This window comes from Channa argus, unplaced genomic scaffold, assembly GCF_033026475.1.
Source record: "Channa argus isolate prfri unplaced genomic scaffold, Channa argus male v1.0 Contig043, whole genome shotgun sequence".
In the NCBI taxonomy this organism is placed as follows: domain Eukaryota; kingdom Metazoa; phylum Chordata; class Actinopteri; order Anabantiformes; family Channidae; genus Channa; species Channa argus.
The window spans coordinates 37,390-60,000 of NW_027125262.1; the positions used below are offsets into that span (position 1 = coordinate 37,390).

At 43.5% G+C, this 22,611-nt stretch overlaps 16 non-coding genes across 16 annotated transcripts; all 16 read right to left on the reverse strand.

Annotated features, from left to right (window-relative positions):
- Positions 1-409: 409 nt before the first annotated feature.
- trnay-gua (transfer RNA tyrosine (anticodon GUA)) lies at positions 410-496 on the reverse strand. Its single transcript is given in 2 exon segments — positions 410-445; positions 460-496. It is a non-coding gene; the product is annotated as a tRNA-Tyr (tRNA).
- A 993-nt stretch (positions 497-1,489) lies between these two features.
- Positions 1,490-1,571, reverse strand: trnas-aga (transfer RNA serine (anticodon AGA)). Its single transcript has one exon. It is a non-coding gene; the product is annotated as a tRNA-Ser (tRNA).
- Positions 1,572-2,860: 1,289 nt separating this feature from the next.
- On the reverse strand, positions 2,861-2,947 carry trnay-gua (transfer RNA tyrosine (anticodon GUA)). The gene is given in 2 exon segments: positions 2,861-2,896; positions 2,911-2,947. It is a non-coding gene; the product is annotated as a tRNA-Tyr (tRNA).
- Positions 2,948-4,073: 1,126 nt separating this feature from the next.
- Positions 4,074-4,155, reverse strand: trnas-aga (transfer RNA serine (anticodon AGA)). The gene has a single exon. It is a non-coding gene; the product is annotated as a tRNA-Ser (tRNA).
- Positions 4,156-5,444: 1,289 nt separating this feature from the next.
- trnay-gua (transfer RNA tyrosine (anticodon GUA)) lies at positions 5,445-5,531 on the reverse strand. The gene is given in 2 exon segments: positions 5,445-5,480; positions 5,495-5,531. It is a non-coding gene; the product is annotated as a tRNA-Tyr (tRNA).
- A 1,125-nt stretch (positions 5,532-6,656) lies between these two features.
- trnas-aga (transfer RNA serine (anticodon AGA)) lies at positions 6,657-6,738 on the reverse strand. The gene has a single exon. It is a non-coding gene; the product is annotated as a tRNA-Ser (tRNA).
- Positions 6,739-8,027: 1,289 nt separating this feature from the next.
- On the reverse strand, positions 8,028-8,114 carry trnay-gua (transfer RNA tyrosine (anticodon GUA)). Its single transcript is given in 2 exon segments — positions 8,028-8,063; positions 8,078-8,114. It is a non-coding gene; the product is annotated as a tRNA-Tyr (tRNA).
- Positions 8,115-9,497: 1,383 nt separating this feature from the next.
- trnas-aga (transfer RNA serine (anticodon AGA)) lies at positions 9,498-9,579 on the reverse strand. The gene has a single exon. It is a non-coding gene; the product is annotated as a tRNA-Ser (tRNA).
- Positions 9,580-11,352: 1,773 nt separating this feature from the next.
- Positions 11,353-11,434, reverse strand: trnas-aga (transfer RNA serine (anticodon AGA)). The gene has a single exon. It is a non-coding gene; the product is annotated as a tRNA-Ser (tRNA).
- A 1,289-nt stretch (positions 11,435-12,723) lies between these two features.
- trnay-gua (transfer RNA tyrosine (anticodon GUA)) lies at positions 12,724-12,810 on the reverse strand. Its single transcript is given in 2 exon segments — positions 12,724-12,759; positions 12,774-12,810. It is a non-coding gene; the product is annotated as a tRNA-Tyr (tRNA).
- A 1,383-nt stretch (positions 12,811-14,193) lies between these two features.
- On the reverse strand, positions 14,194-14,275 carry trnas-aga (transfer RNA serine (anticodon AGA)). Its single transcript has one exon. It is a non-coding gene; the product is annotated as a tRNA-Ser (tRNA).
- A 1,773-nt stretch (positions 14,276-16,048) lies between these two features.
- trnas-aga (transfer RNA serine (anticodon AGA)) lies at positions 16,049-16,130 on the reverse strand. Its single transcript has one exon. It is a non-coding gene; the product is annotated as a tRNA-Ser (tRNA).
- A 1,289-nt stretch (positions 16,131-17,419) lies between these two features.
- On the reverse strand, positions 17,420-17,506 carry trnay-gua (transfer RNA tyrosine (anticodon GUA)). The gene is given in 2 exon segments: positions 17,420-17,455; positions 17,470-17,506. It is a non-coding gene; the product is annotated as a tRNA-Tyr (tRNA).
- A 1,126-nt stretch (positions 17,507-18,632) lies between these two features.
- On the reverse strand, positions 18,633-18,714 carry trnas-aga (transfer RNA serine (anticodon AGA)). Its single transcript has one exon. It is a non-coding gene; the product is annotated as a tRNA-Ser (tRNA).
- A 1,289-nt stretch (positions 18,715-20,003) lies between these two features.
- trnay-gua (transfer RNA tyrosine (anticodon GUA)) lies at positions 20,004-20,090 on the reverse strand. The gene is given in 2 exon segments: positions 20,004-20,039; positions 20,054-20,090. It is a non-coding gene; the product is annotated as a tRNA-Tyr (tRNA).
- A 1,175-nt stretch (positions 20,091-21,265) lies between these two features.
- trnas-aga (transfer RNA serine (anticodon AGA)) lies at positions 21,266-21,347 on the reverse strand. The gene has a single exon. It is a non-coding gene; the product is annotated as a tRNA-Ser (tRNA).
- Between the last annotated feature and the right edge of the window lie 1,264 nt (positions 21,348-22,611).

Sequence of the window (22,611 nt, forward strand, 5' to 3'; positions counted from 1 at the left end):
TGTGCAATGTTTCTCTGCTTGCATCAACCCCGGCTGATGGCCCGCCCTCGGGAGCCATATAGTCCAGTGTGATTGGTAGGTTCGTTCAGCTCCAGCTTGCACAAAAAAAGGAACCTTCTGCACACAACGCGGGAAAGTGCCATTCGTATAGAACTCGCTGGCCGCACTAAAGATTAAACTTTCATATCGTCCTGAGGGCCACAAAATATTGTCTCGCAGGCCGCAAGTTTGAGAACCCTGTTTTAATCCATGGTCAAAAGCAGTCCTGTAAATTGGAGCAGGAGCTTTGGTGAGTAAAGGCAACATGTTGCAGAGCTTTGAAAAAATGTCCTTGCAGCGGGAGATGTTAGTATAGGGACAAGTAGCCATGGCGTTAGAGCAGTACCTGGACTGTTCCGCCAAAATATTCTCCTTCGAGCCGGAGTTGAACCAGCGACCTAAGGATCCCAGCTGACTAACCTACAGTCCTCCGCTCTACCAACTGAGCTATCGAAGGGTGGGGAAGGACTTGTTCTACGTACCTCTAATCCAGAAGATTAGAGGTAAGAAGATTAGGTGCCAAGTCCAGCTGACAAAAGATGTCAATGACATTTAGTTTAACAGACTAACGTGGTTGGAAGGCGGGACACTGGTTGAAAAGGGAATTTTAAGGGGGGGGAAGAAAAAAGAAGAGAGGAAGGGGGGAAGAGAAACAGAAAGAAAAGGAGAAAAATTCAATATAAAATCCATAATACACAGTAACAGTAACACAGAAAGTGTCAATACTTCAGCATACATTGAGATATGGTTCAAATTCATTTTAAACATGAATTAGGGCAAATCATTAGAATCACATCTTAATATAAACACCTCAACCACCCATTATTACCTCAATATAAACACATAGTAGGGTGACAGATTCTATTAAAAATCTCTTAATGAAAACTGGTATATGAAACCCAGCAAATGAAATACTGATTGTGCACCTAACACACTCTTGCCAGGATTTGCACCTGGAGTCTTCCACCCAAAGGATGGATGTGTTGCTATTACACCACAAGAGTTGAGTTTTTTTCCCCAAATTTTTTTAAAGAGAGAGTGCAAACACAACAACTAAAAACTATATACAATAACAATTTAAAACCTGTCTATATACAAAACCCCAAAACACTAACAAATTACACCATCCCTGGATTAGGTGCCAAGTCCAGCTGACAAAAGATTTTAATGACATTTAGTTTAAAAGGCTAATGTGGTTGGAAGGCGGATCCACTATGTTGCAATGTAATTGCTCACTGTAGTTTGTTTTGGTCAGCATGGTATTTGTTTAGGACTATTCAGCCTTTACAATGTGCAGCAGCATATTCATTAATATACAGTACAATGCCTCAGCAGATGTTCCCAACACTTTCCCAATTGGTACTGAAAAACAAGCTAGGAACACAACACTAATTATGCAATGGTCAATCAAGAACCTTATCCAAGGTAAATCAACATCAGGGGAACTTCACGTTGTTGGCAGGATTCGAACCTGCGCGGGGAGACCCCAATGGATTTCTAGTCCATCGCCTTAACCACTCGGCCACAACAACACTCCTGGAGTCTCACGCGAAGGTGGCTAGGCCACCGTCTGTTGATTCCAGGGGTCTCAAACTCAAATTACCTGAGGGCTGCAGGACGCAGAGTCTGGGTGTGGCTGGGCTGCATCAGGTATTCCACTGAAAAAGCTTTGTTCAAAAAATCTAATCTTCTCAAACATCACTACTAACAGTTCTTTAACTATAATGGGTTCTTTTGAACATGAACGGTTTTTCTAAACATGGCTTCTCTTGCCTGCTTCCTGCTGCCAGAGACCTGGCAGCGCTTCCTCTCACATAGCTGAGCCACATTTGGCTTGAGCGAGGAAGCAGTTGACACCCTCACTATGGCTTGAAGAAGATCGTCAGTAAGTCTCGACCTGTACTTGGACTTTTTGAAGTTATAGAAAAACTTTTTGCACAAATATGTGCTCCCAAAAAGGCACAGGCTCAGGGGAGCCGGGGGTCAATTTTCTCGACAGCGACCGGGCTGTTCATTATCAGCTGGGACAACATTAATTATTTATTATATAAAACAATGGGATGCAGCCATGGAGGCGTGATTCACTGGCTTTTAGTTTCTATAATAACCCCATGGATTCAGCTGTACGTCCTACCCAACACCGATGTTCTGTTGCTTATGTAACCGAGGCAGGTAAGCCTTTGATGAGGCTCCAGCCTGACTCCGAAGCGGGACGGCGGGCGGGAGCTGGCTGAATGGCCCCATTGAAGGTCCACACCCATTAGTGACATCGTCAACGGAACGTCGGTGTTGGTCCTTAACGGCGGTAACATTGACTTCGTCCAGCTCGAAGTCAAACATTCTCATTTCAAACACAGTAACAAGTAGGAATTCTATGACGGCTATGTGATGTTACACGAGCGCCTCCATAGTTGTGCAATGTTTCTCTGCTTGCATCAACCCCGGCTGATGGCCCGCCCTCGGGAGCCATATAGTCCAGTGTGATTGGTAGGTTCGTTCAGCTCCAGCTTGCACAAAAAAAGGAACCTTCTGCACACAACGCGGGAAAGTGCCATTCGTATAGAACTCGCTGGCCGCACTAAAGATTAAACTTTCATATCGTCCTGAGGGCCACAAAATATTGTCTCGCAGGCCGCAAGCTTGAGAACCCTGTTTTAATCCATGGTCAAAAGCAGTCCTGTAAATTGGAGCAGGAGCTTTGGTGAGTAAAGGCAACATGTTGCAGAGCTTTGAAAAAATGTCCTTGCAGCGGGAGATGTTAGTATAGGGACAAGTAGCCATGGCGTTAGAGCAGTACCTGGACTGTTCCGCCAAAATGTTCTCCTTCGAGCCGGAGTTGAACCAGCGACCTAAGGATCCCAGCTGACTAACCTACAGTCCTCCGCTCTACCAACTGAGCTATCGAAGGGTGGGGAGGGACTTGTTCTACGTACCTCTAATCCAGAAGATTAGAGGTAAGAAGATTAGGTGCCAAGTCCAGCTGACAAAAGATGTCAATGACATTTAGTTTAACAGACTAACGTGGTTGGAATGCGGATCCACTATGGTGTAATGTAATTGCTCACTGTAGTTTGTTTTGGTCAGCATGGCATTTTTTTAGGACTATTCAGACTTTACAATGCAGATGTTCCCAACACTTTCATAAATGGTACTGAAAAACTAGCTAGGGACACTGGTTGAAAAGGGAATTTTAAGGGGGGGGGAAGAAAAAAGAAGAGAGGAAGGGGGGAAGAGAAACAGAAAGAAAAGGAGAAAAATTCAATATAAAATCCATAATACACAGTAACAGTAACACAGAAAATGTCAATACTTCAGCATACATTGAGATATGGTTCAAATTCATTTTAAACATGAATTAGGGCAAATCATTAGAATCACATCTTAATATAAACACCTCAACCACCCATTATTACCTCAATATAAACACATAGTAGGGTGACAGATTCTATTAATAATCTCTTAATGAAAACTGGTATATGAAACCCAGCAAATGAAATACTGATTGTGCACCTAACAAACTCTTGCCAGGATTTGCACCTGGAGTCTTCCACCCAAAGGATGGATGTGTTGCTATTACACCACAAGAGTTGAGTTTTTTTCCCCAAATTTTTTTAAAGAGAGAGTGCAAACACAACAACTAAAAACTATATACAATAACAATTTAAAACCTGTCTATATACAAAACCCCAAAACACTAACAAATTACACCATCCCTGGATTAGGTGCCAAGTCCAGCTGACAAAAGATTTTAATGACATTTAGTTTAAAAGGCTAATGTGGTTGGAAGGCGGATCCACTATGTTGCAATGTAATTGCTCACTGTAGTTTGTTTTGGTCAGCATGGTATTTGTTTAGGACTATTCAGCCTTTACAATGTGCAGCAGCATATTCATTAATATACAGTACAATGCCTCAGCAGATGTTCCCAACACTTTCCCAATTGGTACTGAAAAACAAGCTAGGAACACAACACTAATTATGCAATGGTCAATCAAGAACCTTATCCAAGGTAAATCAACATCAGGGGAACTTCACATTGTTGGCAGGATTCGAACCTGCGCGGGGAGACCCCAATGGATTTCTAGTCCATCGCCTTAACCACTCGGCCACAACAACACTCCTGGAGGCTCACGCGAAGGTGGCTAGGCCACCGTCTGTTGATTCCAGGGGTCTCAAACTCAAATTACCTGAGGGCTGCAGGACGCAGAGTCTGGGTGTGGCTGGGCTGCATCAGGTATTCCACTGAAAAAGCTTTGTTCAAAAAATCTAATCTTCTCAAACATCACTACTAACAGTTCTTTAACTATAATGGGTTCTTTTGAACATGAACGGTTTTTCTAAACATGGCTTCTCTTGCCTGCTTCCTGCTGCCAGAGACCTGGCAGCGCTTCCTCTCACATAGCTGAGCCACATTTGGCTTGAGCGAGGAAGCAGTTGACACCCTCACTATGGCTTGAAGAAGATCGTCAGTAAGTCTCGACCTGTACTTGGACTTTTTGAAGTTATAGAAAAACTTTTTGCACAAATATGTGCTCCCAAAAAGGCACAGGCTCAGGGGAGCCGGGGGTCAATTTTCTCGACAGCGACCGGGCTGTTCATTATCAGCTGGGACAACATTAATTATTTATTATATAAAACAATGGGATGCAGCCATGGAGGCGTGATTCACTGGCTTTTAGTTTCTATAATAACCCCATGGATTCAGCTGTACGTCCTACCCAACACCGATGTTCTGTTGCTTATGTAACCGAGGCAGGTAAGCCTTTGATGAGGCTCCAGCCTGACTCCGAAGCGGGACGGCGGGCGGGAGCTGGCTGAATGGCCCCATTGAAGGTCCACACCCATTAGTGACATCGTCAACGGAACGTCGGTGTTGGTCCTTAACGGCGGTAACATTGACTTCGTCCAGCTCGAAGTCAAACATTCTCATTTCAAACACAGTAACAAGTAGGAATTCTATGACGGCTATGTGATGTTACACGAGCGCCTCCATAGTTGTGCAATGTTTCTCTGCTTGCATCAACCCCGGCTGATGGCCCGCCCTCGGGAGCCATATAGTCCAGTGTGATTGGTAGGTTCGTTCAGCTCCAGCTTGCACAAAAAAAGGAACCTTCTGCACACAACGCGGGAAAGTGCCATTCGTATAGAACTCGCTGGCCGCACTAAAGATTAAACTTTCATATCGTCCTGAGGGCCACAAAATATTGTCTCGCAGGCCGCAAGCTTGAGAACCCTGTTTTAATCCATGGTCAAAAGCAGTCCTGTAAATTGGAGCAGGAGCTTTGGTGAGTAAAGGCAACATGTTGCAGAGCTTTGAAAAAATGTCCTTGCAGCGGGAGATGTTAGTATAGGGACAAGTAGCCATGGCGTTAGAGCAGTACCTGGACTGTTCCGCCAAAATATTCTCCTTCGAGCCGGAGTTGAACCAGCGACCTAAGGATCCCAGCTGACTAACCTACAGTCCTCCGCTCTACCAACTGAGCTATCGAAGGGTGGGGAGGGACTTGTTCTACGTACCTCTAATCCAGAAGATTAGAGGTAAGAAGATTAGGTGCCAAGTCCAGCTGACAAAAGATGTCAATGACATTTAGTTTAACAGACTAACGTGGTTGGAAGGCGGATCCACTATGGTGTAATGTAACTGCTCACTGTAGTTTGTTTTGGTCAGCATGGCATTTTTTTAGGAATATTCAGACTTTACAATGCAGATCTTCCCAACACTTTCCTAAATGGTACTGAAAAACTAGCTAGGGACACTGGTTGAAAAGGGAATTTTAAGGGGGGGGAAGAAAAAAGAAGAGAGGAAGGGGGGAAGAGAAACAGAAAGAAAAGGAGAAAAATTCAATATAAAATCCATAATACACAGTAACAGTAACACAGAAAGTGTCAATACTTCAGCATACATTGAGATATGGTTCAAATTCATTTTAAACATGAATTAGGGCAAATCATTAGAATCACATCTTAATATAAACACCTCAACCACCCATTATTACCTCAATATAAACACATAGTAGGGTGACAGATTCTATTAAAAATCTCTTAATGAAAACTGGTATATGAAACCCAGCAAATGAAATACTGATTGTGCACCTAACACACTCTTGCCAGGATTTGCACCTGGAGTCTTCCACCCAAAGGATGGATGTGTTGCTATTACACCACAAGAGTTGAGTTTTTTTCCCCACATTTTTTTAAAGAGAGAGTGCAAACACAACAACTAAAAACTATATACAATAACAATTTAAAACCTGTCTATATACAAAACCCCAAAACACTAACAAATTACACCATCCCTGGATTAGGTGCCAAGTCCAGCTGACAAAAGATTTTAATGACATTTAGTTTAAAAGGCTAATGTGGTTGGAAGGCGGATCCACTATGTTGCAATGTAATTGCTCACTGTAGTTTGTTTTGGTCAGCATGGTATTTGTTTAGGACTATTCAGCCTTTACAATGTGCAGCAGCATATTCATTAATATACAGTACAATGCCTCAGCAGATGTTCCCAACACTTTCCCAATTGGTACTGAAAAACAAGCTAGGAACACAACACTAATTATGCAATGGTCAATCAAGAACCTTATCCAAGGTAAAACAACATCAGGGGAACTTCACGTTGTTGGCAGGATTCGAACCTGCGCGGGGAGACCCCAATGGATTTCTAGTCCATCGCCTTAACCACTCGGCCACAACAACACTCCTGGAGGCTCACGCGAAGGTGACTAGGCCACCGTCTGTTGATTCCAGGGGTCTCAAACTCAAATTACCTGAGGGCTGCAGGACGCAGAGTCTGGGTGTGGCTGGGCTGCATCAGGTATTCCACTGAAAAAGCTTTGTTCAAAAAATCTAATCTTCTCAAACATCACTACTAACAGTTCTTTAACTATAATGGGTTCTTTTGAACATGAACGGTTTTTCTAAACATGGCTTCTCTTGCCTGCTTCCTGCTGCCAGAGACCTGGCAGCGCTTCCTCTCACATAGCTGAGCCACATTTGGCTTGAGCGAGGAAGCAGTTGACACCCTCACTATGGCTTGAAGAAGATCGTCAGTAAGTCTCGACCTGTACTTGGACTTTTTGAAGTTATAGAAAAACTTTTTGCACAAATATGTGCTCCCAAAAAGGCACAGGCTCAGGGGAGCCGGGGGTCAATTTTCTCGACAGCGACCGGGCTGTTCATTATCAGCTGGGACAACATTAATTATTTATTATATAAAACAATGGGATGCAGCCATGGAGGCGTGATTCACTGGCTTTTAGTTTCTATAATAACCCCATGGATTCAGCTGTACGTCCTACCCAACACCGATGTTCTGTTGCTTATGTAACCGAGGCAGGTAAGCCTTTGATGAGGCTCCAGCCTGACTCCGAAGCGGGACGGCGGGCGGGAGCTGGCTGAATGGCCCCATTGAAGGTCCACACCCATTAGTGACATCGTCAACGGAACGTCGGTGTTGGTCCTTAACGGCGGTAACATTGACTTCGTCCAGCTCGAAGTCAAACATTCTCATTTCAAACACAGTAACAAGTAGGAATTCTATGACGGCTATGTGATGTTACACGAGCGCCTCCATAGTTGTGCAATGTTTCTCTGCTTGCATCAACCCCGGCTGATGGCCCGCCCTCGGGAGCCATATAGTCCAGTGTGATTGGTAGGTTCGTTCAGCTCCAGCTTGCACAAAAAAAGGAACCTTCTGCACACAACGCGGGAAAGTGCCATTCGTATAGAACTCGCTGGCCGCACTAAAGATTAAACTTTCATATCGTCCTGAGGGCCACAAAATATTGTCTCGCAGGCCGCAAGCTTGAGAACCCTGTTTTAATCCATGGTCAAAAGCAGTCCTGTAAATTGGAGCAGGAGCTTTGGTGAGTAAAGGCAACATGTTGCAGAGCTTTGAAAAAATGTCCTTGCAGCGGGAGATGTTAGTATAGGGACAAATAGCCATGGCGTTAGAGCAGTACCTGGACTGTTCCGCCAAAATGTTCTCCTTCGAGCCGGAGTTGAACCAGCGACTTAAGGATCCCAGCTGACTAACCTACAGTCCTCCGCTCTACCAACTGAGCTATCGAAGGGTGGGGAGGGACTTGTTCTACGTACTTCTAATGCAGAAGATGGTAAAAATCCATGTACGTACGTAACCATCTTTTAGTTACACCGGCTTATGCTTGTCTCTGGATTAGGTGCCAAGTCCAGCTGACAAAAGATGCCAATGACATTTAGTTTAACAGACTAACGTGGTTGGAATGCGGATCCACTATGGTGTAATGTAATTGCTCACTGTAGTTTGTTTTGGTCAGCATGGCATTTTTTTAGGACTATTCAGACTTTACAATGCAGATGTTCCCAACACTTTCATAAATGGTACTGAAAAACTAGCTAGGGACACTGGTTGAAAAGGGAATTTTAAGGGGGGGGGAAGAAAAAAGAAGAGAGGAAGGGGGGAAGAGAAACAGAAAGAAAAGGAGAAAAATTCAATATAAAATCCATAATACACAGTAACAGTAACACAGAAAATGTCAATACTTCAGCATACATTGAGATATGGTTCAAATTCATTTTAAACATGAATTAGGGCAAATCATTAGAATCACATCTTAATATAAACACCTCAACCACCCATTATTACCTCAATATAAACACATAGTAGGGTGACAGATTCTATTAAAAATCTCTTAATGAAAACTGGTATATGAAACCCAGCAAATGAAATACTGATTGTGCACCTAACACACTCTTGCCAGGATTTGCACCTGGAGTCTTCCACCCAAAGGATGGATGTGTTGCTATTACACCACAAGAGTTGTGTTTTTTTCCCCACATTTTTTTAAAGAGAGAGTGCAAACACAACAACTAAAAACTATATACAATAACAATTTAAAACCTGTCTATATACAAAACCCCAAAACACTAACAAATTACACCATCCCTGGATTAGGTGCCAAGTCCAGCTGACAAAAGATGTTAATGACATTTAGTTTAACAGGCTAATGTGGTTGGAAGGCGGATCCACTATGTTGCAATGTAGTTGCTCACTGTAGTTTGTTTTGGTCAGCATGGTATTTGTTTAGGACTATTCAGCCTTTACAATGTGCAGCAGCAGATTCATTAATATACAGTACAATGCCTCAGCAGATGTTCCCAACACTTTCCCAATTGGTACTGAAAAACAAGCTAGGAACACAACACTAATTATGCAATGGTCAATCAAGAACCAAGACTATGTTGCAATGTAGTTGCTCACTGTAGTTTGTTTTGGTCAGCATGGTATTTGTTTAGGACTATTCAGCCTTTACAATGTGCAGCAGCAGATTCATTAATATACAGTACAATGCCTCAGCAGATGTTCCCAACACTTTCCCAATTGGTACTGAAAAACAAGCTAGGAACACAACACTAATTATGCAATGGTCAATCAAGAACCTTATCCAAGGTAAAACAACATCAGGGGAACTTCACGTTGTTGGCAGGATTCGAACCTGCGCGGGGAGACCCCAATGGATTTCTAGTCCATCGCCTTAACCACTCGGCCACAACAACACTCCTGGAGGCTCACGCGAAGGTGGCTAGGCCACCGTCTGTTGATTCCAGGGGTCTCAAACTCAAATTACCTGAGGGCTGCAGGACGCAGAGTCTGGGTGTGGCTGGGCTGCATCAGGTATTCCACTGAAAAAGCTTTGTTCAAAAAATATAATCTTCTCAAACATCACTACTAACAGTTCTTTAACTATAATGGGTTCTTTTGAACATGAACGGTTTTTCTAAACATGGCTTCTCTTGCCTGCTTCCTGCTGCCAGAGATCTGGCAGCGCTTCCTCTCACATAGCTGAGCCACATTTGGCTTGAGCGAGGAAGCAGTTGACACCCTCACTATGGCTTGAAGAAGATCGTCAGTAAGTCTCGACCTGTACTTGGACTTTTTGAAGTTATAGAAAAACTTTTTGCACAAATATGTGCTCCCAAAAAGGCACAGGCTCAGGGGAGCCGGGGGTCAATTTTCTCGACAGCGACCGGGCTGTTCATTATCAGCTGGGACAACATTAATTATTTATTATATAAAACAATGGGATGCAGCCATGGAGGCGTTATTCACTGGCTTTTAGTTTCTATAATAACCCCATGGATTCAGCTGTACGTCCTACCCAACACCGATGTTCTGTTGCTTATGTAACCGAGGCAGGTAAGCCTTTGATGAGGCTCCAGCCTGACTCCGAAGCGGGACGGCGGGCGGGAGCTGGCTGAATGGCCCCATTGAAGGTCCACACCCATTAGTGACATCGTCAACGGAACGTCGGTGTTGGTCCTTAACGGCGGTAACATTGACTTCGTCCAGCTCGAAGTCAAACATTCTCATTTCAAACACAGTAACAAGTAGGAATTCTATGACGGCTATGTGATGTTACACGAGCGCCTCCATAGTTGTGCAATGTTTCTCTGCTTGCATCACCCCCGGCTGATGGCCCGCCCTCGGGAGCCATATAGTCCAGTGTGATTGAGAGGAAGGGGGGAAGAGAAACAGAAAGAAAAAGAGAAAAATTCAATATAAAATCCATAATACACAGTAACAGTAACACAGAAAATGTCAATACTTCAGCATACATTGAGATATGGTTCAAATTCATTTTAAACATGAATTAGGGCAAATCATTAGAATCACATCTTAATATAAACACCTCAACCACCCATTATTACCTCAATATAAACACATAGTAGGGTGACAGATTCTATTAAAAATCTCTTAATGAAAACTGGTATATGAAACCCAGCAAATGAAATACTGATTGTGCACCTAACACACTCTTGCCAGGATTTGCACCTGGAGTCTTCCACCCAAAGGATGGATGTGTTGCTATTACACCACAAGAGTTGTGTTTTTTTCCCCACATTTTTTTAAAGAGAGAGTGCAAACACAACAACTAAAAACTATATACAATAACAATTTAAAACCTGTCTATATACAAAACCCCAAAACACTAACAAATTACACCATCCCTGGATTAGGTGCCAAGTCCAGCTTACAAAAGATGTTAATGACATTTAGTTTAACAGGCTAATGTGGTTGGAAGGCGGATCCACTATGTTGCAATGTAGTTGGTAACTGTAGTTTGTTTTGGTCAGCATGGTATTTGTTTAGGACTATTCAGCCTTTACAATGTGCAGCAGCAGATTCATTAATATACAGTACAATGCCTCAGCAGATGTTCCCAACACTTTCCCAATTGGTACTGAAAAACAAGCTAGGAACACAACACTAATTATGCAATGGTCAATCAAGAACCTTATCCAAGGTAAAACAACATCAGGGGAACTTCACGTTGTTGGCAGGATTCGAACCTGCGCGGGGAGACCCCAGTGGATTTCTAGTCCATCGCATTAACCACTCGGCCACAACAACACTCCTAGAGGCTCACGCGAAGGTGGCTAGGCCACCGTCTGTTGATTCCAGGGGTCTCAAACTCAAATTACCTGAGGGCTGCAGGACGCAGAGTCTGGGTGTGGCTGGGCTGCATCAGGTATTCCACTGAAAAAGCTTTGTTCAAAAAATCTAATCTTCTCAAACATCACTACTAACAGTTCTTTAACTATAATGGGTTCTTTTGAACATGAACGGTTTTTCTAAACATGGCTTCTCTTGCCTGCTTCCTGCTGCCAGAGACCTGGCAGCGCTTCCTCTCACATAGCTGAGCCACATTTGGCTTGAGCGAGGAAGCAGTTGACACCCTCACTATGGCTTGAAGAAGATCGTCAGTAAGTCTCGACCTGTACTTGGACTTTTTGAAGTTATAGAAAAACTTTTTGCACAAATATGTGCTCCCAAAAAGGCACAGGCTCAGGGGAGCCGGGGGTCAATTTTCTCGACAGCGACCGGGCTGTTCATTATCAGCTGGGACAACATTAATTATTTATTATATAAAACAATGGGATGCAGCCATGGAGGCGTGATTCACTGGCTTTTAGTTTCTATAATAACCCCATGGATTCAGCTGTACGTCCTACCCAACACCGATGTTCTGTTGCTTATGTAACCGAGGCAGGTAAGCCTTTGATGAGGCTCCAGCCTGACTCCGAAGCGGGACGGCGGGCGGGAGCTGGCTGAATGGCCCCATTGAAGGTCCACACCCATTAGTGACATCGTCAACGGAACGTCGGTGTTGGTCCTTAACGGCGGTAACATTGACTTCGTCCAGCTCGAAGTCAAACATTCTCATTTCAAACACAGTAACAAGTAGGAATTCTATGACGGCTATGTGATGTTACACGAGCGCCTCCATAGTTGTGCAATGTTTCTCTGCTTGCATCAACCCCGGCTGATGGCCCGCCCTCGGGAGCCATATAGTCCAGTGTGATTGGTAGGTTCGTTCAGCTCCAGCTTGCACAAAAAAAGGAACCTTCTGCACACAACGCGGGAAAGTGCCATTCGTATAGAACTCGCTGGCCGCACTAAAGATTAAACTTTCATATCGTCCTGAGGGCCACAAAATATTGTCTCGCAGGCCGCAAGCTTGAGAACCCTGTTTTAATCCATGGTCAAAAGCAGTCCTGTAAATTGGAGCAGGAGCTTTGGTGAGTAAAGGCAACATGTTGCAGAGCTTTGAAAAAATGTCCTTGCAGTGGGAGATGTTAGTATAGGGACAAGTAGCCATGGCGTTAGAGCAGTACCTGGACTGTTCCGCCAAAATGTTCTCCTTCGAGCCGGAGTTGAACCAGCGACCTAAGGATCCCAGCTGACTAACCTACAGTCCTCCGCTCTACCAACTGAGCTATCGAAGGGTGGGGAGGGACTTGTTCTACGTACTTCTAATGCAGAAGATGGTAAAAATCCATGTACGTACGTAACCATCTTTTAGTTACACCGGCTTATGCTTGTCTCTGGATTAGGTGCCAAGTCCAGCTGACAAAAGATGCCAATGACATTTAGTTTAACAGACTAACGTGGTTGGAATGCGGATCCACTATGGTGTAATGTAATTGCTCACTGTAGTTTGTTTTGGTCAGCATGGCATTTTTTTAGGACTATTCAGACTTTACAATGCAGATGTTCCCAACACTTTCATAAATGGTACTGAAAAACTAGCTAGGGACACTGGTTGAAAAGGGAATTTTAAGGGGGGGGGAAGAAAAAAGAAGAGAGGAAGGGGGGAAGAGAAACAGAAAGAAAAGGAGAAAAATTCAATATAAAATCCATAATACACAGTAACAGTAACACAGAAAATGTCAATACTTCAGCATACATTGAGATATGGTTCAAATTCATTTTAAACATGAATTAGGGCAAATCATTAGAATCACATCTTAATATAAACACCTCAACCACCCATTATTACCTCAATATAAACACATAGTAGGGTGACAGATTCTATTAAAAATCTCTTAATGAAAACTGGTATATGAAACCCAGCAAATGAAATACTGATTGTGCACCTAACACACTCTTGCCAGGATTTGCACCTGGAGTCTTCCACCCAAAGGATGGATGTGTTGCTATTACACCACAAGAGTTGTGTTTTTTTCCCCACATTTTTTTAAAGAGAGAGTGCAAACACAACAACTAAAAACTATATACAATAACAATTTAAAACCTGTCTATATACAAAACCCCAAAACACTAACAAATTACACCATCCCTGGATTAGGTGCCAAGTCCAGCTGACAAAAGATGTTAATGACATTTAGTTTAACAGGCTAATGTGGTTGGAAGGCGGATCCACTATGTTGCAATGTAGTTGCTCACTGTAGTTTGTTTTGGTCAGCATGGTATTTGTTTAGGACTATTCAGCCTTTACAATGTGCAGCAGCAGATTCATTAATATACAGTACAATGCCTCAGCAGATGTTCCCAACACTTTCCCAATTGGTACTGAAAAACAAGCTAGGAACACAACACTAATTATGCAATGGTCAATCAAGAACCAAGACTATGTTGCAATGTAGTTGCTCACTGTAGTTTGTTTTGGTCAGCATGGTATTTGTTTAGGACTATTCAGCCTTTACAATGTGCAGCAGCAGATTCATTAATATACAGTACAATGCCTCAGCAGATGTTCCCAACACTTTCCCAATTGGTACTGAAAAACAAGCTAGGAACACAACACTAATTATGCAATGGTCAATCAAGAACCTTATCCAAGGTAAAACAACATCAGGGGAACTTCACATTGTTGGCAGGATTCGAACCTGCGCGGGGAGACCCCAATGGATTTCTAGTCCATCGCCTTAACCACTCGGCCACAACAACACTCCTGGAGGCTCACGCGAAGGTGGCTAGGCCACCGTCTGTTGATTCCAGGGGTCTCAAACTCAAATTACCTGAGGGCTGCAGGACGCAGAGTCTGGGTGTGGCTGGGCTGCATCAGGTATTCCACTGAAAAAGCTTTGTTCAAAAAATCTAATCTTCTCAAACATCACTACTAACAGTTCTTTAACTATAATGGGTTCTTTTGAACATGAACGGTTTTTCTAAACATGGCTTCTCTTGCCTGCTTCCTTCTGCCAGAGACCTGGCAGCGCTTCCTCTCACATAGCTGAGCCACATTTGGCTTGAGCGAGGAAGCAGTTGACACCCTCACTATGGCTTGAAGAAGATCGTCAGTAAGTCTCGACCTGTACTTGGACTTTTTGAAGTTATAGAAAAACTTTTTGCACAAATATGTGCTCCCAAAAAGGCACAGGCTCAGGGGAGCCGGGGGTCAATTTTATCGACTGCGACCGGGCTGTTCATTATCAGCTGGGACAACATTAATTATTTATTATATAAAACAATGGGATGCAGCCATGGAGGCGTTATTCACTGGCTTTTAGTTTCTATAATAACCCCATGGATTCAGCTGTACGTCCTACCCAACACCGATGTTCTGTTGCTTATGTAACCGAGGCAGGTAAGCCTTTGATGAGGCTCCAGCCTGACTCCGAAGCGGGACGGCGGGCGGGAGCTGGCTGAATGGCCCCATTGAAGGTCCACACCCATTAGTGACATCGTCAACGGAACGTCGGTGTTGGTCCTTAACGGCGGTAACATTGACTTCGTCCAGCTCGAAGTCAAACATTCTCATTTCAAACACAGTAACAAGTAGGAATTCTATGACGGCTATGTGATGTTACACGAGCGCCTCCATAGTTGTGCAATGTTTCTCTGCTTGCATCACCCCCGGCTGATGGCCCGCCCTCGGGAGCCATATAGTCCAGTGTGATTGAGAGGAAGGGGGGAAGAGAAACAGAAAGAAAAAGAGAAAAATTCAATATAAAATCCATAATACACAGTAACAGTAACACAGAAAATGTCAATACTTCAGCATACATTGAGATATGGTTCAAATTCATTTTAAACATGAATTAGGGCAAATCATTAGAATCACATCTTAATATAAACACCTCAACCACCCATTATTACCTCAATATAAACACATAGTAGGGTGACAGATTCTATTAAAAATCTCTTAATGAAAACTGGTATATGAAACCCAGCAAATGAAATACTGATTGTGCACCTAACACACTCTTGCCAGGATTTGCACCTGGAGTCTTCCACCCAAAGGATGGATGTGTTGCTATTACACCACAAGAGTTGTGTTTTTTTCCCCACATTTTTTTAAAGAGAGAGTGCAAACACAACAACTAAAAACTATATACAATAACAATTTAAAACCTGTCTATATACAAAACCCCAAAACACTAACAAATTACACCATCCCTGGATTAGGTGCCAAGTCCAGCTTACAAAAGATGTTAATGACATTTAGTTTAACAGGCTAATGTGGTTGGAAGGCGGATCCACTATGTTGCAATGTAGTTGGTAACTGTAGTTTGTTTTGGTCAGCATGGTATTTGTTTAGGACTATTCAGCCTTTACAATGTGCAGCAGCAGATTCATTAATATACAGTACAATGCCTCAGCAGATGTTCCCAACACTTTCCCAATTGGTACTGAAAAACAAGCTAGGAACACAACACTAATTATGCAATGGTCAATCAAGAACCTTATCCAAGGTAAAACAACATCAGGGGAACTTCACGTTGTTGGCAGGATTCGAACCTGCGCGGGGAGACCCCAGTGGATTTCTAGTCCATCGCATTAACCACTCGGCCACAACAACACTCCTGGAGGCTCACGCGAAGGTGGCTAGGCCACCGTCTGTTGATTCCAGGGGTCTCAAACTCAAATTACCTGAGGGCTGCAGGACGCAGAGTCTGGGTGTGGCTGGGCTGCATCAGGTATTCCACTGAAAAAGCTTTGTTCAAAAAATCTAATCTTCTCAAACATCACTACTAACAGTTCTTTAACTATAATGGGTTCTTTTGAACATGAACGGTTTTTCTAAACATGGCTTCTCTTGCCTGCTTCCTGCTGCCAGAGACCTGGCAGCGCTTCCTCTCACATAGCTGAGCCACATTTGGCTTGAGCGAGGAAGCAGTTGACACCCTCACTATGGCTTGAAGAAGATCGTCAGTAAGTCTCGACCTGTACTTGGACTTTTTGAAGTTATAGAAAAACTTTTTGCACAAATATGTGCTCCCAAAAAGGCACAGGCTCAGGGGAGCCGGGGGTCAATTTTCTCGACAGCGACCGGGCTGTTCATTATCAGCTGGGACAACATTAATTATTTATTATATAAAACAATGGGATGCAGCCATGGAGGCGTGATTCACTGGCTTTTAGTTTCTATAATAACCCCATGGATTCAGCTGTACGTCCTACCCAACACCGATGTTCTGTTGCTTATGTAACCGAGGCAGGTAAGCCTTTGATGAGGCTCCAGCCTGACTCCGAAGCGGGACGGCGGGCGGGAGCTGGCTGAATGGCCCCATTGAAGGTCCACACCCATTAGTGACATCGTCAACGGAACGTCGGTGTTGGTCCTTAACGGCGGTAACATTGACTTCGTCCAGCTCGAAGTCAAACATTCTCATTTCAAACACAGTAACAAGTAGGAATTCTATGACGGCTATGTGATGTTACACGAGCGCCTCCATAGTTGTGCAATGTTTCTCTGCTTGCATCAACCCCGGCTGATGGCCCGCCCTCGGGAGCCATATAGTCCAGTGTGATTGGTAGGTTCGTTCAGCTCCAGCTTGCACAAAAAAAGGAACCTTCTGCACACAACGCGGGAAAGTGCCATTCGTATAGAACTCGCTGGCCGCACTAAAGATTAAACTTTCATATCGTCCTGAGGGCCACAAAATATTGTCTCGCAGGCCGCAAGCTTGAGAACCCTGTTTTAATCCATGGTCAAAAGCAGTCCTGTAAATTGGAGCAGGAGCTTTGGTGAGTAAAGGCAACATGTTGCAGAGCTTTGAAAAAATGTCCTTGCAGTGGGAGATGTTAGTATAGGGACAAGTAGCCATGGCGTTAGAGCAGTACCTGGACTGTTCCGCCAAAATGTTCTCCTTCGAGCCGGAGTTGAACCAGCGACCTAAGGATCCCAGCTGACTAACCTACAGTCCTCCGCTCTACCAACTGAGCTATCGAAGGGTGGGGAGGGACTTGTTCTACGTACCTCTAATCCAGAAGATTAGAGGTAAGAAGATTAGGTGCCAAGTCCAGCTGACAAAAGATGTCAATGACATTTAGTTTAACAGACTAACGTGGTTGGAAGGCGGATTCACTATGGTGTAATGTAACTGCTCACTGTAGTTTGTTTTGGTCAGCATGGCATTTTTTTAGGAATATTCAGACTTTACAATGCAGATCTTCCCAACGCTTTCCTAAATGGTACTGAAAAACTAGCTAGGGACACTGGTTGAAAAGGGAATTTTAAGGGGGGGGGAAGAAAAAAGAAGAGAGGAAGGGGGGAAGAGAAACAGAAAGAAAAGGAGAAAAATTCAATATAAAATCCATAATACACAGTAACAGTAACACAGAAAGTGTCAATACTTCAGCATACATTGAGATATGGTTCAAATTCATTTTAAACATGAATTAGGGCAAATCATTAGAATCACATCTTAATATAAACACCTCAACCACCCATTATTACCTCAATATAAACACATAGTAGGGTGACAGATTCTATTAAAAATCTCTTAATGAAAACTGGTATATGAAACCCAGCAAATGAAATACTGATTGTGCACCTAACACACTCTTGCCAGGATTTGCACCTGGAGTCTTCCACCCAAAGGATGGATGTGTTGCTATTACACCACAAGAGTTGTGTTTTTTTCCCCACATTTTTTTAAAGAGAGAGTGCAAACACAACAACTAAAAACTATATACAATAACAATTTAAAACCTGTCTATATACAAAACCCCAAAACACTAACAAATTACACCATCCCTGGATTAGGTGCCAAGTCCAGCTGACAAAAGATTTTAATGACATTTAGTTTAAAAGGCTAATGTGGTTGGAAGGCGGATCCACTATGTTGCAATGTAATTGCTCACTGTAGTTTGTTTTGGTCAGCATGGTATTTGTTTAGGACTATTCAGCCTTTACAATGTGCAGCAGCAGATTCATTAATATACAGTACAATGCCTCAGCAGATGTTCCCAACACTTTCCCAATTGGTACTGAAAAACAAGCTAGGAACACAACACTAATTATGCAATGGTCAATCAAGAACCTTATCCAAGGTAAAACAACATCAGGGGAACTTCACGTTGTTGGCAGGATTCGAACCTGCGCGGGGAGACCCCAATGGATTTCTAGTCCATCGCCTTAACCACTCGGCCACAACAACACTCCTGGAGGCTCACGCGAAGGTGACTAGGCCACCGTCTGTTGATTCCAGGGGTCTCAAACTCAAATTACCTGAGGGCTGCAGGACGCAGAGTCTGGGTGTGGCTGGGCTGCATCAGGTATTCCACTGAAAAAGCTTTGTTCAAAAAATCTAATCTTCTCAAACATCACTACTAACAGTTCTTTAACTATAATGGGTTCTTTTGAACATGAACGGTTTTTCTAAACATGGCTTCTCTTGCCTGCTTCCTGCTGCCAGAGACCTGGCAGCGCTTCCTCTCACATAGCTGAGCCACATTTGGCTTGAGCGAGGAAGCAGTTGACACCCTCACTATGGCTTGAAGAAGATCGTCAGTAAGTCTCGACCTGTACTTGGACTTTTTGAAGTTATAGAAAAACTTTTTGCACAAATATGTGCTCCCAAAAAGGCACAGGCTCAGGGGAGCCGGGGGTCAATTTTCTCGACAGCGACCGGGCTGTTCATTATCAGCTGGGACAACATTAATTATTTATTATATAAAACAATGGGATGCAGCCATGGAGGCGTGATTCACTGGCTTTTAGTTTCTATAATAACCCCATGGATTCAGCTGTACGTCCTACCCAACACCGATGTTCTGTTGCTTATGTAACCGAGGCAGGTAAGCCTTTGATGAGGCTCCAGCCTGACTCCGAAGCGGGACGGCGGGCGGGAGCTGGCTGAATGGCCCCATTGAAGGTCCACACCCATTAGTGACATCGTCAACGGAACGTCGGTGTTGGTCCTTAACGGCGGTAACATTGACTTCGTCCAGCTCGAAGTCAAACATTCTCATTTCAAACACAGTAACAAGTAGGAATTCTATGACGGCTATGTGATGTTACACGAGCGCCTCCATAGTTGTGCAATGTTTCTCTGCTTGCATCAACCCCGGCTGATGGCCCGCCCTCGGGAGCCATATAGTCCAGTGTGATTGGTAGGTTCGTTCAGCTCCAGCTTGCACAAAAAAAGGAACCTTCTGCACACAACGCGGGAAAGTGCCATTCGTATAGAACTCGCTGGCCGCACTAAAGATTAAACTTTCATATCGTCCTGAGGGCCACAAAATATTGTCTCGCAGGCCGCAAGCTTGAGAACCCTGTTTTAATCCATGGTCAAAAGCAGTCCTGTAAATTGGAGCAGGAGCTTTGGTGAGTAAAGGCAACATGTTGCAGAGCTTTGAAAAAATGTCCTTGCAGCGGGAGATGTTAGTATAGGGACAAATAGCCATGGCGTTAGAGCAGTACCTGGACTGTTCCGCCAAAATGTTCTCCTTCGAGCCGGAGTTGAACCAGCGACCTAAGGATCCCAGCTGATTAACCTACAGTCCTCCGCTCTACCAACTGAGCTATCGAAGGGTGGGGAGGGACTTGTTCTACGTACTTCTAATGCAGAAGATGGTAAAAATCCATGTACGTACGTAACCATCTTTTAGTTACACCGGCTTATGCTTGTCTCTGGATTAGGTGCCAAGTCCAGCTGACAAAAGATGTCAATGACATTTAGTTTAACAGACTAACGTGGTTGGAATGCGGATCCACTATGGTGTAATGTAATTGCTCACTGTAGTTTGTTTTGGTCAGCATGGCATTTTTTTAGGACTATTCAGACTTTACAATGCAGATGTTCCCAACACTTTCATAAATGGTACTGAAAAACTAGCTAGGGACACTGGTTGAAAAGGGAATTTTAAGGGGGGGGGAAGAAAAAAGAAGAGAGGAAGGGGGGAAGAGAAACAGAAAGAAAAGGAGAAAAATTCAATATAAAATCCATAATACACAGTAACAGTAACACAGAAAATGTCAATACTTCAGCATACATTGAGATATGGTTCAAATTCATTTTAAACATGAATTAGGGCAAATCATTAGAATCACATCTTAATATAAACACCTCAACCACCCATTATTACCTCAATATAAACACATAGTAGGGTGACAGATTCTATTAAAAATCTCTTAATGAAAACTGGTATATGAAACCCAGCAAATGAAATACTGATTGTGCACCTAACACACTCTTGCCAGGATTTGCACCTGGAGTCTTCCACCCAAAGGATGGATGTGTTGCTATTACACCACAAGAGTTGTGTTTTTTTCCCCACATTTTTTTAAAGAGAGAGTGCAAACACAACAACTAAAAACTATATACAATAACAATTTAAAACCTGTCTATATACAAAACCCCAAAACACTAACAAATTACACCATCCCTGGATTAGGTGCCAAGTCCAGCTGACAAAAGATGTTAATGACATTTAGTTTAACAGGCTAATGTGGTTGGAAGGCGGATCCACTATGTTGCAATGTAGTTGCTCACTGTAGTTTGTTTTGGTCAGCATGGTATTTGTTTAGGACTATTCAGCCTTTACAATGTGCAGCAGCAGATTCATTAATATACAGTACAATGCCTCAGCAGATGTTCCCAACACTTTCCCAATTGGTACTGAAAAACAAGCTAGGAACACAACACTAATTATGCAATGGTCAATCAAGAACCTTATCCAAGGTAAAACAACATCAGGGGAACTTCACATTGTTGGCAGGATTCGAACCTGCGCGGGGAGACCCCAATGGATTTCTAGTCCATCGCCTTAACCACTCGGCCACAACAACACTCCCGGAGGCTCACGCGAAGGTGGCTAGGCCACCGTCTGTTGATTCCAGGGGTCTCAAACTCAAATTACCTGAGGGCTGCAGGACGCAGAGTCTGGGTGTGGCTGGGCTGCATCAGGTATTCCACTGAAAAAGCTTTGTTCAAAAAATCTAATCTTCTCAAACATCACTACTAACAGTTCTTTAACTATAATGGGTTCTTTTGAACATTAACGGTTTTTCTAAACATGGCTTCTCTTGCCTGCTTCCTGCTGCCAGAGATCTGGCAGCGCTTCCTCTCACATAGCTGAGCCACATTTGGCTTGAGCGAGGAAGCAGTTGACACCCTCACTATGGCTTGAAGAAGATCGTCAGTAAGTCTCGACCTGTACTTGGACTTTTTGAAGTTATAGAAAAACTTTTTGCACAAATATGTGCTCCCAAAAAGGCACAGGCTCAGGGGAGCCGGGGGTCAATTTTCTCGACAGCGACCGGGCTGTTCATTATCAGCTGGGACAACATTAATTATTTATTATATAAAACAATGGGATGCAGCCATGGAGGCGTTATTCACTGGCTTTTAGTTTCTATAATAACCCCATGGATTCAGCTGTACGTCCTACCCAACACCGATGTTCTGTTGCTTATGTAACCGAGGCAGGTAAGCCTTTGATGAGGCTCCAGCCTGACTCCGAAGCGGGACGGCGGGCGGGAGCTGGCTGAATGGCCCCATTGAAGGTCCACACCCATTAGTGACATCGTCAACGGAACGTCGGTGTTGGTCCTTAACGGCGGTAACATTGACTTCGTCCAGCTCGAAGTCAAACATTCTCATTTCAAACACAGTAACAAGTAGGAATTCTATGACGGCTATGTGATGTTACACGAGCGCCTCCATAGTTGTGCAATGTTTCTCTGCTTGCATCACCCCCGGCTGATGGCCCGCCCTCGGGAGCCATATAGTCCAGTGTGATTGAGAGGAAGGGGGGAAGAGAAACAGAAAGAAAAAGAGAAAAATTCAATATAAAATCCATAATACACAGTAACAGTAACACAGAAAATGTCAATACTTCAGCATACATTGAGATATGGTTCAAATTCATTTTAAACATGAATTAGGGCAAATCATTAGAATCACATCTTAATATAAACACCTCAACCACCCATTATTACCTCAATATAAACACATAGTAGGGTGACAGATTCTATTAAAAATCTCTTAATGAAAACTGGTATATGAAACCCAGCAAATGAAATACTGATTGTGCACCTAACACACTCTTGC